Source organism: Nomascus leucogenys, chromosome 16 (assembly GCF_006542625.1).
Source record: "Nomascus leucogenys isolate Asia chromosome 16, Asia_NLE_v1, whole genome shotgun sequence".
Lineage (NCBI taxonomy): Eukaryota > Metazoa > Chordata > Mammalia > Primates > Hylobatidae > Nomascus > Nomascus leucogenys.
Genome location: NC_044396.1, coordinates 27,892,854 through 27,908,001, shown reverse-complemented (window position 1 = coordinate 27,908,001; position 15,148 = coordinate 27,892,854).

The window sequence follows — 15,148 nt, the reverse complement described above, 5'->3', positions numbered from 1 at the left end:
CCTAAACTCTACAAATAATAGAAGAAATAATATTGTTTGTATTGGGTGCACCTGCTTCCCTAAACCAGAGAGAGGTGTTTTGTGTGTGTGTTTTTTTTTCTCTCCTCCCCCACTCTCCTTTTATCTTGGCTGCATGAGCTTTGTTGTTTGGTGGGAATTTAAGTGGCTCCTGCTTTCTTAGGGAACTTCCTATCCCAGGGAATTCAGAAATTCTCCCCAGGGCCCCCAGAAACCGTATTGTTTTATTGCCTCCACCCCACCCCCTTTCCACATAAACCGCATAAACATGCACCCAAACACACGAGATGTTTTTAAAGGAGCAAAAGAAATGTAATCCTGCAAAGGTTTCCTGGGAATATGTGCACTTATGAGTGTGCATTTGTGATTGGAGGTGCTTTGACACTCATGTTTGCACGTTACTGCAGGAGAAATGGAAGTCTGTGTGGTTTTCTGTGTGCATTTTCTTTAGTCTTGAATACAACAAAAGTAAATGCTATAATTTCTTCTCTTGCTCCTTTTGCTTTTCTCCAACTTACAAGACAGCCCCAGGTGATAGGCTCCTTGACCCTCCTTCTTTGACCCATACCCATCTTTCCCCAGAGTGAGACCCTAGACCCTGGTTTGGGGTCACTGGACAGAACCTACCATAAAGCCCACCCCAGAGACTGTGCTGGGTGCACAATGCAGGGAGAAAGGCCGTCATCCCTCTAGCCCCATTTTGTGAGTCTGGGTATAGCCAGATTCATGCCCTGCTTCATCTTTGTGACCCCAGCTTGTGGCAAAGAGCCTTACACACAGAACACGCTCAACAAATATTTGTAGCAGGAATGTTGAATGATGTGACTTTGAGCAAGTCACTTTGCGGTTCTGGCTCTGATTTTCTTCCCAATAAATGAAACAGTTAATCTCTTGAATTCTTTCTAACACTACTATGATTGGTTTGTCCAAATGGATTTTCATTTATCTCTTTATGTCGGTTAGCAGTAGAAACATGTAACAAGAAAAAAATAAAGCCAGGCACAGTGGTTCACTCCTATAATCCCAGCACTTTGGGAGGCGGAGACAGAAGGATCGCTTGAGTCCACGAGTTTAAGACCAGCCTGGACAACATAGGGAGATCCTATCTCTAAAACAAAAAGAAAAGGAGAAGGAAAAGGAGGAGGGGGATGGGGAGGAGGAGGAGGAAAAGGAGAGGAGAAGGAGAAGAGGAAGAAGAAGAAGGAGAAGAAGGAGAAGGAGAAGGAGAAAGAAGAAGGAGAAGGAGAAGGAGAAAAAGGAGAAGGAGAAGAAAGAAGAAGAAGAAGAAGAAGAAGAAGAAGAAGAAGAAGAAGAAGAAGAAGAAGAAGAAGAAGAAGAAGAAGAAGAAGAAGAAGGAGAAGAAGAAGAAGAGGAGGAGGAGGAGGAGAATAGTATCTTAAACAAGATGAAATTCCTTCTCATGTAAAAGAAGTCCAAAGGCAGGCTATTTTCAGGGCTCCAAGGTGTCATCAGGGACACGGGAGGCCACCTTTCAGCAATGCCATCCTCAGTCCATGATAGATGCAATCTACCATGCCAGCCACAGTATTCTCCTAGATTAGCAGAGAGAGAAAGCCTGGGAAGACAAGTGGGTCCCCTTTGCAGCTGAGCCCAATTAAGTGCTGTCCTAGAAGTCCTACTTAATATGTTGCTTATATCTCATTGACCAGAATTTAGTCACTTGGCCAGACCTACCTGCAGGAAAGTATACATATTCCTTTAACTGGGCATATTGCTCCAAATAGAAGCCAGGGTCCTTTTACTAAGGAAAAAAAGGAGAATGGATATTGGTGTCAAATAGCAATCTTGCCACACTTGTTCATCATTGTTCGGCCTGGTTTGCAACTTGAGGCAACTGTTCTAGCACTTTCTCCTCCTTTGCAATCTTAAATAAAGGTTTCTCAAATCCTGATGGCATTTACACTAGTCCCTGGAAAAATGAGAGAAGAATAAATAAAAAGATAATGCAGTGTATTTAAAATGCTAACCTTGTAATTTAATTTAATTGGCTTAAAGAACTGCTCTTTTTAATAATTATATCATTTTCTCTCTCATGAAAATTTACTTTTTTGTAAAATGATGTTCATGGCAGATTGCACTTTATTAATTTTCTTACTTTGAAAAATAAGGCTGTAAACTCTACATCAATAGTCACCTAAAAAAAGAAAAAAAAAATAACCTAATCCTTTAATTCGAAAGTCTAGGAGCATCACCTTGGATCATTTCCTTAATTCTCTTCCCAGCCTTCATCTCCTGAGAAAGGAGGGTTGAGGAGGGGAGATTTTAAAATCTTTTGGCAGGCATGTCTGTGCCCTATCAATAGTAACAGAGAAATAGAAAACAGAGTTGTGGTTAATTTAGGAAGAAAATATATCTTCTTAGCTCTTGATATCAAGGGAACAACTTAAAGAGTGATGTCTTCAAGATACCAGAAATGAGGGTCAGATTCCTGAACTCTGCCTGCCTAAGTTCAAATACTGCCCCAGAATGTACCAGCTGAGGGATCTTGAACAAGTGACTTAACGTCTTTAAGCCTAATGTTTAAAATCTATAAAATGGGACTAATAATAGAATCTCTCTTAAAAGATTAGTTGATTAAATTAGAAAATATATATAAAGAGCTTTTCTATATATATATAGAAAATATACATAAAGAGTCACGGTGCCTGACACATAGGATCTAGTCAATAATGTCACCAATTATAGGATTTGATTCAGCTAGATAACTAAAAAGCCAAAATGATTCAATGGCTTAAACACATAAATGTGTCTTTTTCTCTTGTGCAATAAAACTCCAGAGGCGATCAGTCCAGAGCAGTGCTGGGGACATCAGACACCCAGATATTTCTCTCTTGGCTCCACCATCCTTAGCTCATTGCCTCATGATCCAGCATAGTTCTGGAGCTTCAGCCAACACACCCGTATGCAAGAAGCAGAAAGGGCATTAAAGTGCCCCTCTGCCTCCACTTTCAAAAAGCACTTCTGATGACAGCTAACCAGGTAGAATTTAATTCCATAATCATACCTAAAATGAAGCGGAGGCTTCAAAGACAGGGCGCATTGCTGCCCTGTATAAAATATGGAGATTCTCTCACTTAAAAAGGAGAGAATGAGTATTACAGTAGGCGTACAATGATCTTTGCTACAGATGTCAGTGTTGTTGATATTGTTATTATTACAGAACATGGGACTCTAGAAAAGGGGAGCGGATCAGAGCCAAAGAGTCTGAAGGTCACCAATGTAGCAGGTGACAATTAAAATTACATAAACAATAAGTCCTAGTGATATATTATGCAACATGATGCCTATGGTTAACAAAAATTTGCTAAGAGGGTAGAATTTATGTTAGGTGTTCTTGTCATAAAATAATAAAATAAAGAGGGCAGGAGAAAACGTGGAGGTAATAGCTATGTTTATGGCAAGGAAGGGAAGAAGAAAGAAGAAAAAGAAGAAATGAAAAGAGTACAAAATATTTATCAGTAAATAGATTTCATCGACTTTGGAGGTCTTACAAACCCCAAGTCCTCAGAAAATTAATTTTTCAGTCTAGTGATAAAACAAAGCATACACACTTGAAGTGGTTGATTAGCCAAGTCACACATCCCTGTTTCCAGCTAAGTGACTGCATTAGTCTGTTCTCATATTGCTAATGAAGACATACCTGAGACTGGATAATTATAAAGGAAAGATGTTTAATTGACTCACAGTTCCACATGGCTAGAGAGGCCTTACAATCATGGTGGAAAGCAAGGAGTGGCAAGTTACATCCTACATGGTGGCAGGGAAGAGAGAATTTGTGCAGGGGAGCTCATCTTTATAAAACCATCGGATCTCGTGAGACTTATTCACTACCACGAGAATAGCATGGGATAGACCCGCCCCCATGATTCAATTACCTCCCACAGGGTCCCTCCCACGACACGTGGGAATTGTGGGAGGTACCATTCAAGATGAGATTTGGGTGGGGAGCCAGCCAAACCGTATCAGTGACCAAGAGAATGATGCAGAACATAAGGGAGACAGGAGCACAAAACAGAGAGAAGTCACTGGCCTGGAGGAGACAAGAGAGGAAGTTGGATTTTGTCTAGGCTGGATTTTGCAGAACCCAGGGCAGTTGGGACTTTTTATTAGGCATTGGACTAAACCCATATGACTCTTTCTTTAGCCATTTTACTACTTAACCAAGCTCTCATTCGAATGGCCTTTCTCTCCAGGGAGCGCTCAGTTGCACACAGCCAGTTTCACGCCTGTGTTTCCTTCACAGCTATGGACCACCCTTCCCCGGGAAGATGTCTAGAAACCGTGCGCCTAGAGATGGGCAAGAGTGCAGTGTCCCAGCTGGCTGAGTCGGTGACCAGATTTCATTGTCTTTGGAAAGGAGTCAAGCTCCAACTCCACAGAAAAATAATAGGGAGATCAACTCAAAGGAAATAACAGTGAAAATCAGTGAGGACCAGAGTTTATGTCCTACCCACTCTCTTTAATTGCTGGACAGAATCTGCTGCTTTTAATATAAGCTTCCTGGGGAAAGAAGGAAAGGGCCAAAGGCCCTGCTCGGCCATACTCAGGATCAGCTTGAAAACCAACCTCCTTTTCAGCGACCGGCTTCTCCCTGGTTGCATGAACGTTTTGTTAGACACGACTCTCCTTCTTTCATTTTCCTAAAGCAGCAGTTGCCAATCTTGGCTGCACATTAAAAATCACCTGGGAGGTTTTTTACAATACTAATGCCACTTTTAGAGCTTTATATTTATTGGGTCTGCTGTGTGAACTGGCCCTCGAGAATCTAAATTTCCCTAGGTGACTCTAATATGCAGCCAGTTGAGAGCTACTGTCCAGAAGCATTGTTAACAGGACATTTTTGTATATTTAGGGTTACAAAGGCATACTTATGGCAGAAGGTGAAAAACAACTTCAAAATCAATTTTAAATATTTGTGTCCTTAAAAAATCCCTCTGGGCATAGGGGCTCACACGTATAATCCCAGCAGTTTGGGAGGCCAAGATGGGAGGATCACTCGAGCCCAGGAGTTCAAGACCAGCCTGGGCAACATAATGAGACCCCTGTCACTAAAATAATTTAAAATGATAATATAAATAAATAAATAAAAATCTTGCAGTCAGTCCTCTTCTTTGAGAAAGCCTTCCTAAAGAGAGATTAACAGCAGCTGCAGCTTAATTTTATCCCCATAGGCCGCTCTCCTCCCCTCAAGGTCATTTTCCTCCCCTCTCTGTCCTCCTGCCCCCAACTCTAGCATTTCTGATATATAAAACTCTGTCATAATATGGTAAGTGGTACCCCAAAAACTGCAGGAGCAAATTATTATGAGGTCAATGAAATGACCCACATGAACCTCTGTAGTTGGCCAGCCAGGAAGCTGAAAAGCAGGCTGTGTCATCCAAAAGACATTCCATCTGGTGGTAGTTTAACTGTCCAGCTAAAACATCAATAGGAACATTCTGGATGCTCTGGCCTGCTAGGAATTCCATTACTACAGCAGGGATTCCAGGGTCTCTGGGTAGCTGGTAACACTTCCTTCCACCAGCTCTGGAGAAAGTGGACAGGAGAGCACAGGGAACCCTCTGCCTCCCAACATCCCACAATGAGGAGCTTCCATTCCCTGATCTTTTGTCTGTGCTCCAGTTCCCTACTCCCCTACTTCCCTACCCACCACTTTACCCCCACCCCCTTGCAGAAGAGAGCTTTTGGTGAGCCTAAGCAAAACTGAGGGGCAAGCCTGCATACCTTAGACACATTATCCCTATTTAACTTCACAAAAGCTCCATGAAAAAGGCTCTGTTCGTATCCTATTTCTCAAAATACTTAAGTATTTTGAGGCTTAAAAAACTTAAGTAACATGCCCAGTGTTTTAGCTGGTAACCTGGAATTAAACCAAATTTAGTTCCAGACACTTCATAATAAAAGGGTTTCAGGCTTATGGCCATCTAGATCAGGGACGCTAAAGCTTTTGGATGGCGTATTGTACAGGACAATTTGGAGACACTATCTCTACATTGTAAAACTAACATCCACTCAATAGAAGAAGCATTTGACGAAATGTAATATTAGCTCATGATAAAAAAAAAAAAACCTCTCAACAAAAAAAGTATAGAAGAACTTAACACAATATAGACAATATATGAAAGGCCCACAGCTAACATCATAACCAATGAGGAAAAGCTGACAGATTTTCCACTAAGATGTGGTATAAGGATACCCACTCTTAACACTTTTGTTTTCTTTTTTTCATTCACATGAATGTTCATAGCAGCTTTGGTGGTAATACCCAAAAATTAGAAGCAATGCAAATGTCCATCAATATGTGGCATATTAATACAATGGCATTACTCAGCAATAAAAAGGAGCAAACTACTTGTACACTCAAGTGGAGGAATGAATCTCAAAACCAAAGAAGCTAGATGTTGTGTGTGTGTGTACACATGCATCAGATGATGATTCTATTTATATGAAATTCTAGAACAGACAAAACTTACCCTATCATGACAAAGTGAAAGCTGATGAGGCCAGTGGCTGCCTGGGGCTGAAGGTGGGAAAGTGTTGCTGCAAAAAGTCATGAGGAAACTGCTTGGGGTTGATGCAAATATTCTAGATCTGGACTGCGATGGCAGTTATTTATCTGGGTATAGGTATTTGTCAGAACTCATTGATATGTATATTTTAAATGGGCCCATTTTATTGTATGGAAATTATACCTCAATAAAATTTATTTGAAAGAAGAAATAATAAATAGATACTATAAACAATAAGATCAGCTGGGCATGGTGGCTCACGCCTGTAATCCTAGCACTTTGGGAGGCCGAGGCGGGTGGATTGCCTGAGGTCAGGAGTTCGAGACCAGCCTGGCTCAACATGGTGAAACCCTGTCTCTACTAAAAATACAAAAATTAGCCAGGCGTGGTAGCTGGCGCCTGTAATCCCATCTACTCGGGAGGCTGAGGCAGGAGAATTGCTTGAACCTGGGAGGCAGAGGTTGTGGTGAGCCAAGATCACACCATTGCACTCCAGCCTGGGCAACAAGAGCTAAACTCCATCTCTAAATAAATAAATAAATAAATAAATAAATAAATAAATAAAATGCATTTTCCATGCTAAAGTAAACTAATATGTTTCTTGTATTTCTTTAAAAAATACTTTTTATCATATTATTCTACACTAGTCTTGGCTGACTTTTTTTTTAATTAGTGCATTACGTAGCACAGAGCTATGAGAAAAGTAGGATGTTCTCCTGAATGATATTAATTTATAGGCATTAAAGAGATCCTTTTTCTTACAATTCTTTTTATGTGGGGCATTGTTTTTTGTTTTTTGGTTTTAGACAGGGTCTCACTCAATCACCCAGGGTGGAGTGCAGTGGCTCAATCTCCTTCACTTCAGCCTCAGCCTCTTGGACACAAACGATCCTCCCACCTCAGCTTCCCAAGTAGGTGGGACTACAGGTGTGCGCCACCACGCCTAGCTAGTTTTTGTATTTCTTGTAGAGATGGAGTTTTGCCATATTGCCCAGGCTGGTCTCAAACTCCTAGACTCAAGTGATGCTCCCACCTTGGCCTCCCAAAGTGCTGGGATTACAGGCATGAGCAGGAGGATCACTTTAATGCCAGGAGTTCAAGGCTAGCCTGGGCAGCATAGTGAGACCCTAGCCTCTACAAAATAACAATAAGAATAGAGCCTGCAACAAAGCTTAAGTCCTCAGACTTTATTGGGAGAGTCAATGCCAGGGTTGCAAAAGTGAAGGAAAAATAAATGTGTCCTTGAAGGAGAAAAGGTGGCACATTGCCCAGAAGGCCATAGTTTCAGAAGAAAGCATTACATATTGTTCACAGTCAATAAGGAGGTCTTCCAAGCAGATCATAAGAAACTCTTGCTACTCAACACAGTATGACGTAGAAGGAAAGGAATGGAGTTTATCTGCTGGTTCATTCCATTTTCCTGACTCTCATTACTCTAAGTGTGTCTGTTAAGCATTAAACTCCCACATTTTGAGTTGTGTTATTAGGTGCTGGGAAAGCCCTGTCTCAGGTCCCATGGCACAATACTTTATGAGTCTAGACATGACAAGAAGAACTACAGTTATTGTGGGTCCCATCAAGTCAGGCTTGGGCCCCCGAGCTGCTGAAGTTCCTTTGGTACTTTCACCACTTCTATTCAACATAGTACTAAAAGACCAAGCTAGAGCAATTAGGCATGAAAAAGAAATTAAAGACATCCACATTGGAAAGGAATAAGTAAAATAATCTCTTTGCAGATGATGTGATCATATATGTAGAAAACCCTGAAGATTCAACCAAAAAACTGTTAGAACTAATAAATTCAGTGAAGTTGCAGGATACAAAATCAACATAAAAAAATCAGTGGTGTTTATATACACAAACAATGAGCTGTCCAAAAGGTAATTAAGAAAGCAATCCTGTTTACAATAGCAACCAAAACAAGTAAAAAGTAAAATGCTTATGAATAAACTTAACTAAAGAAGTGAAAGACTTGCACACTGAAAATTAAAATCCACTGATGAGGAAATTAAAGAAGATACAGATAAATGGAAAGGCACTCCATATTCCCATGGATTAGAAGAATTAATTGTTGGCTAAGCGTGGTGGCACATGCCTGTAATCCCAGCACTTTGGGAAGCCAAGGCAGGCGAATGGCTCCAGTCCAGGAGTTCAAGACCAACCTGGGCAACATGGAGACTCCCTGTCTCTACAAAAAATACAAAAATTAGCCAGGCATGGTGGCATGGGTCTGTAGTCACAGCTACTCAGGAAGCCGAGGTGGGAGGATTGCTTGAGACCGGGAGGTCAAGGTGCAGTAAGTCAAAATTGTGCCACTGCACTCCAGCCTAGGTGACAGTGTGAGACCCTCTCTCCAAAGACATATGAAAAAAATAATATTGTTAAAATGTCCATACTACCCAAAGTGATCTACAGATTCAGTGTAACCTCTATCAAATGCCCAATGGCATTCTTTACAGAAAAAAAAATCCTAAAATTCATATGGAACCACCAAAGATTACAAATAGCTAAAACAATCTTGAGCAAGAAGAACAAAGCTGGAGACATCAGATTTCCTGATTTCAAAATATATTACAAAAGCTACAGTAGTTAAAACTGGATAGTACTAGCAAAAAAGAAGAAAGAAGAAGCAGGAGGAAGAGGAAGAGGAAGAGGAAGAAGGAGAAGAAGAAGAAGCAGCAGAAGCAGAAGCCAGACATATAAACCAATGGAACAGAATATAGAGTCCAGAAATAAATCCATGCATCTTCAGTCAACTATTCTTCATCATGGCTGCCAAGAACACACAATGGGGAAAGAATAGTCTCTTCAACAAATGATGGTGGGAAAACTGGATATCCACATGCGCAAGAATGAAACTGGGCTCTTACTTCACACCATTCACAGAAATAAACTCAAAATGGATTAAAAACTTAAATGTGAAACCTGAAATTATAAAATTCTAGAAAAAACATAGGGGAAAATCTTCTTGACACTGGTGTGGACAATGATTTCTTTTAATATGACACCAAAGTGAAGGCAACGAAAGCAAAAATAGTCAAGTTGGACTGAATCAAACTAAAAAACCTTCTGCTCAGCAAAGGAAACAATCAAAACAGTGAAGAAGCCACCTACTAAATGGGAGAAAGTATTTGCAAACTATACATCTGACAAGGGGTTAATACCCAAAATATATAAGGAACTTGAGCAACGCAGTAGCAAGAAAACAACCTGGTTTTAAAATGACCAAAGGTCTTGAAAAGACATTTCTCAAAAGAAGACATACAAATGGCTGACAGGCATATGGAAAAAATGTTCATTTATCACCAATCATCGGGGAAATACAAATTAAAACTACAATGCATTAACTCCTCACACCTGTTAAGATGGATATTACAAAATAAACAAAAAATAACAAATGTTGGTGAGGTTGTGAAGAAAAGAGAACACTTGCACAGTGTTGGAGGGGATGTAAATTAGTGCAGCCATTATGGAGAACAATATGGAGGTTCCTCAAAAAATTAAAAATAAAAACTACCATACCATCTAGCAATCCCACTACCAGGTATATATCCAAAGGAAATAAAATCAGTATCTCAAAGAGATGTCTGCAATCCATGTTCATTGCAACATTACTCACAATAGCCAAGATACGGAATCAACCTAAGTGTTCATCAATGGATGAATGGATTAAATATATACATATAAGGAATATTATTCAGCCTTTTAAAAAAAAGAAAATTTTGTTATTTGAGACAACATGAATGAATCTGCAGGACATCATGCTAAGTGAAATACACCAGACACAGAGAGACAAACACTGCGTGATCTCACTTATATGTGGAGTCTAAAATAGTCTAACTCATAGAAACAGAGTAGGATAGTGGTTTTCAGGGGTTGAGGCAGTGGGGAAAATGGGGAGATGTTGGTCAATGGGTACAAAGTTTCAGTTATGCAGGATGAATAAGTTTTGGAGATCTAATGTACAGCATCATGACTATAGCTAATAATACCCCATTACATGTTTGAAATTCACTAAGAGGGTAAATTTTAAGTGTTCTCAACACATGCACACAAAGGTAACTATATGAGGTGATGGACGTGTTTATTAGTTTGATTGTGATAATCATTTCACAATGTATATACATACATTGAAAACATCAAGTTATATACCTTAAATATATACAGTTTCTGTTCGTCAGTTATACCCTGATAAAGCTAAAAATACAACAAAATAAAATTGACATTTAAAATATTTTCTAAAGTTTAAATGGTGGCCAAAAAATGCAACTTTTAGGGTTTAATGTTGACATCTAATAAAATGTTAAAGGCATCCAATGAAAGCTAAATATCATAATGATTTGATAACAGCCATTATTCTTCTTGAAAATACAAACACAAGTTCCTCTTGGATAGTGGGAAATTTACATCATTTTTTTCTCTTTGAATTCCTATTGCCATTTCATGTTCCTACTGAATTTTATCCTAGTAACACAATTTTATGCTTGAAAGTATTTTCTTGATCACAAATTATAGTTCTCTCTGATACAGATTTGCATACAAATTCAATGTTTTAGTTTTTCTTTATTAAGACCATAAGGTTCTAAGTGATGGATGGAAGGAAGGAAGGAAGGAAGGAAGGAAGGAAGGAAGGAAGGAAGGAAGGAAAGAAGGAAGGTTGGTTCTGGATTGAGTTATTATTACAATTATTACTATACAATTAATAAAATAATATTTTGATAACTTTATTATTGAGAGTAAAATGTTATTGAATGTGCATATCTTCTAACTAAAATGAATAGGCTCCCTCTCAAGTAGTTCATGTATAAATAAATTAATATTGCCAATAATCATATTTAGATGATCCATAATCAAAATTGTTAGTAATGTTCTAGTAGCTGACAATTTAGGATGATCTTCATTTTGACAAAGGCAAAGAATTGGAAAGTACCTAATTTTCAAAAATATTTGTTACATAGTCACTAGTCATTCTCTTTCTCAATTTCTGGGAAATATGCTAAAAAAAAATTTTTACCAAGTCTTATTAAAGGAACTCTTAGTTATACCACTTTCTCTTCTACCTAGAAGACCTAAAGAATGAGTGTTGAGATTAACTGAAAAGAATTGCTTCAGTTTACCTACATGAAAGGAGAAAAGAAGTCATTTAGGCATTCATGATTCTTTTTTTTTTATTTTAATTTTTATTTTAAGTTCTGGGGTACATGTGCAGGATGTGCAGGTTTGTTACATAGGTAAACGTGTGCCCTGGTGGTTTGCTGCACCTATCAACCCATCACCTAGGTATTAAGCCCTGCATGTGTTAGCTGTTTTTCCTAATGCTCTTCCTCCCCCAATGCCACACCCAACAGATGCCAGTGTGCATTGTTCCCCTCTGGCATTCACATTTCTGACTGAGGATGTCTTTGCTTTGTTCTTACTGACTCTAGAGAAAGATACAGTCTTGGACAACATTTTGAAAATAGAAGAGGCGAGGTTATTAAATGATCATTGCAATCATTCCCACCACCCTTGTCTTCAATATTTCTAAATTTAGAACATTTGAATACCTTGTTTTCTAACCCATGTTTCATCCATAACAAAAATATGTGTAAAATGGGCATAAACAGGAAGCCAGTGGTGAGATTATAGTTTCTCAATGATCACGAAGGAAGATTTTCCTGAAACCAAGTTTTAGAATTGTCCCTTTGTCTGGCATCCTGCAAGTTTCTGAGTCTGCACATTTGGGATGGGTGAAGGGTATGGCTTCCCACCACTTTTATAATTAAGGGGAAAGGCTGCCTGTGAGCATAGCAGTGGGGAGGCTGAACTGGAAAGTCAAGAACTGCGTACATGTGGTAATTCAACATCTAGAGATTGATGCCTTTAAAACATCTGTATCCATGTATCCATCACCCTTGGAAAGCCTTGGTTAGAACCTCTAGTGAAGCCCATTGACAACACTCAGGGTTGGACCATTGGACCAAACTCTGCTTCAATATCCTGTATCTCAGGGAACTCATCTTCTCCCCAAGAAGTTTGTTTCACTTTCAGGCTACTGTAATCATTAGAAAATATCACAGGAGACTCTTGCCAAGTGAAAAATCAATCAACTGATAAGTTAAATTTGAGTGTTAAGCTTTTTAAAGTGTGGACTTCATATTTGCCATTAAATTCTAGCTTTGCTTCATAACTGTTGGAAGATTTTGGATGAGTGTCATCATCTTGCATAATCTCAGTTTATTCATCTGTAAACAGAAATGGTAACACTGATCTTTCAGAGTAACCATTCTTAAAGATTACGGACAATGTGTGTAAAGCCCCCAGCACAATGCGGGGCGTGATGCAAACACTAAATGAAGAATTATTGTCACTTAACTAATTCCTGAGCCTTCTAACTGTCCCATCATGCAGCTCACGTTTCTAGTACTGTTCCAGGAAATGGTAAAACACTTAGTCAAATGCCTCACAGCAGTGCAGATACACTATTCTGCAGTATCCTCCGATAGCCCAGCACAGTAAGCCTTTTCCAAAGGAATGGAAGTTTGTAAGGCATGGCTTATTCTTTGTGAACTCTTGTTAGCTGCTGGCTTTCATCACTTTTATTTATTATTTGTTTATTTATTTGTTTGTTTTTGAGATAGGGTTTTGCTCTGTCACCCAGGCTGGAGTACAGTGGTGTGGTCATAGCTCACTGCAACCTTGAACCCTTGGGCTCAAGGGATCCTCCTGTTTCAGCCTCCCCAGTAACTGGGACTACAGGTGCATGCCACCATGTCCAGCTACTGTTTTTTGTTTTGTTCTGTTTTGCTGCGGGGGATGGTAGAGACAGGGTCTCACCATGTTGCCCAGGCTAATCTGAAACTCCTGAGCTCAAGCAATCCTGCCACTTTGGTCTCCCAAAGTGTAGGGATTACAGGCGTGAGCCACCATGCCTGGGCATCACTTTTTTTTTAATACATGCTCCAGGTGACCATGTTAATAATTCCTCTTAAAACTTTGCCCTGTATGAACATTAAACTCATTGCTTAATAGTATAAAAAATCCACCTTCTCTTTCAAAAATTAATTCTTCCATTATCTCTTCCATGTTTCACTCTTCCCCAAAATTATCAACTCGGATATGACAATCCTGTGCACAAGCTTCTTCCATTTGCTTGGGTGTCATTTCTTGGACTAAACATGTACTTCTCCACTGAGTGAGGAATAAGAAATAGTGGGGCTTTTGAGGGTTGTTTTATTTTTACAATAACTGCTTTCAACCACATTCTGACAAATCTCCCTTTGCTTTCTCTTAATCATGTTTTGGACAGACCAAAGAATTTCCTTGTCATTTTCCATAAACAAAAATTCAGTCTATTTTAACATGTCAATCTCTTTCTCATTTAAAACTTTCCCCATCCTGTCATCAGTTAAATGTGGGAGGAGGACTCGGGGATCGGGGACAGCGGGAAGGGACATTGTCTACCCTTCAGCTCTTCTTCCTCTTCCAGCACCTCAGAGGGTCTGGGTGGGGATTTATGTTCTAGGCCAGTTCTGAGTCTAGTATTCCTCCATTCCTTCCCTTCCCAACGTTAACTACACTGGCACTGAGGACAGGAGAAGAGAAAAGAGGGAAGGAAACATTTTCCCACATAAGTTGGAGGAGGCTGCCAGGAACCTGCGTTCTCACTTTGGCTCTGTTTTCCATCTGCTGCCGGAGGCCTCTACTGATGTGATGCTTTCCAAGTGGGTGATGTGCGTGGTATTTTAGGGGGGATGTTGAGTTTCATCCTAATCCCCTGCGTTTCCAAGAACCACACCCTGCAAAGAGAAAGAGGCAGCTGTTTCCCTTCAGCTCTGACAGCAGCACAAGCTTCAAACCCACTTTCTATAAATCCTGGAGCCTCATGCAGCCACTGTAATCCCTCATAGAACTTTCAACTCACCTACTCCCTACAGGGAGGGGAGAAGCTAGGCCACTCCTCATCATGTCCATGATCTCCTTTCTCATCCCTTTCCCCATCTTCTTATGTGAGCTGGGATGAGGTTCAGCTATGGGGGCTATTGTTGAACATGGAAAGGATAGTTTAGGCTCCTATTTAAAAATCCTGTCAGAAATATTGGGTCCCAAGTGGATTTGGGTTCCTTAGAATATGAGGTACTTGCCGCTTCTGTGCACTCAGCTTATTACCAGACAACAGAAAAAGCTGTACTCAAAATCCTGTTACAAACCCATGGCTGCTTGATGGCCAGAACCATGGTCAGAACTGCAGGCCCCTCCCCATCTCAACCCCACAGGTCCCTGCCCTGTGCGAGGATGTGGGTCTCCACCTGAGAACCTCTGGCCTCTGTTTTCATATGACCCTGTCTTTACATATGGAAAGGAATAATTTCCTAGTCGCCCTTCAGCCTCCAACTTATCACAGACTATATCTTAGTTTCTTTAACTTCTTCACGTTTAGTCTAAACACTCCATCTGTGTTGCTGTCCTATAAACCCTGAGTGGTATATACTCTGTTCTCATAATAGAACTTCTGTTCTTCTCTCCATTTTTATGAATACAGTTGGCTGGGCGGGATGGCTTATGCCTGTAATCCCAGCACTTTGAGAGGTCGAGGTGGGTGGATCATCTGAGATCAGGAG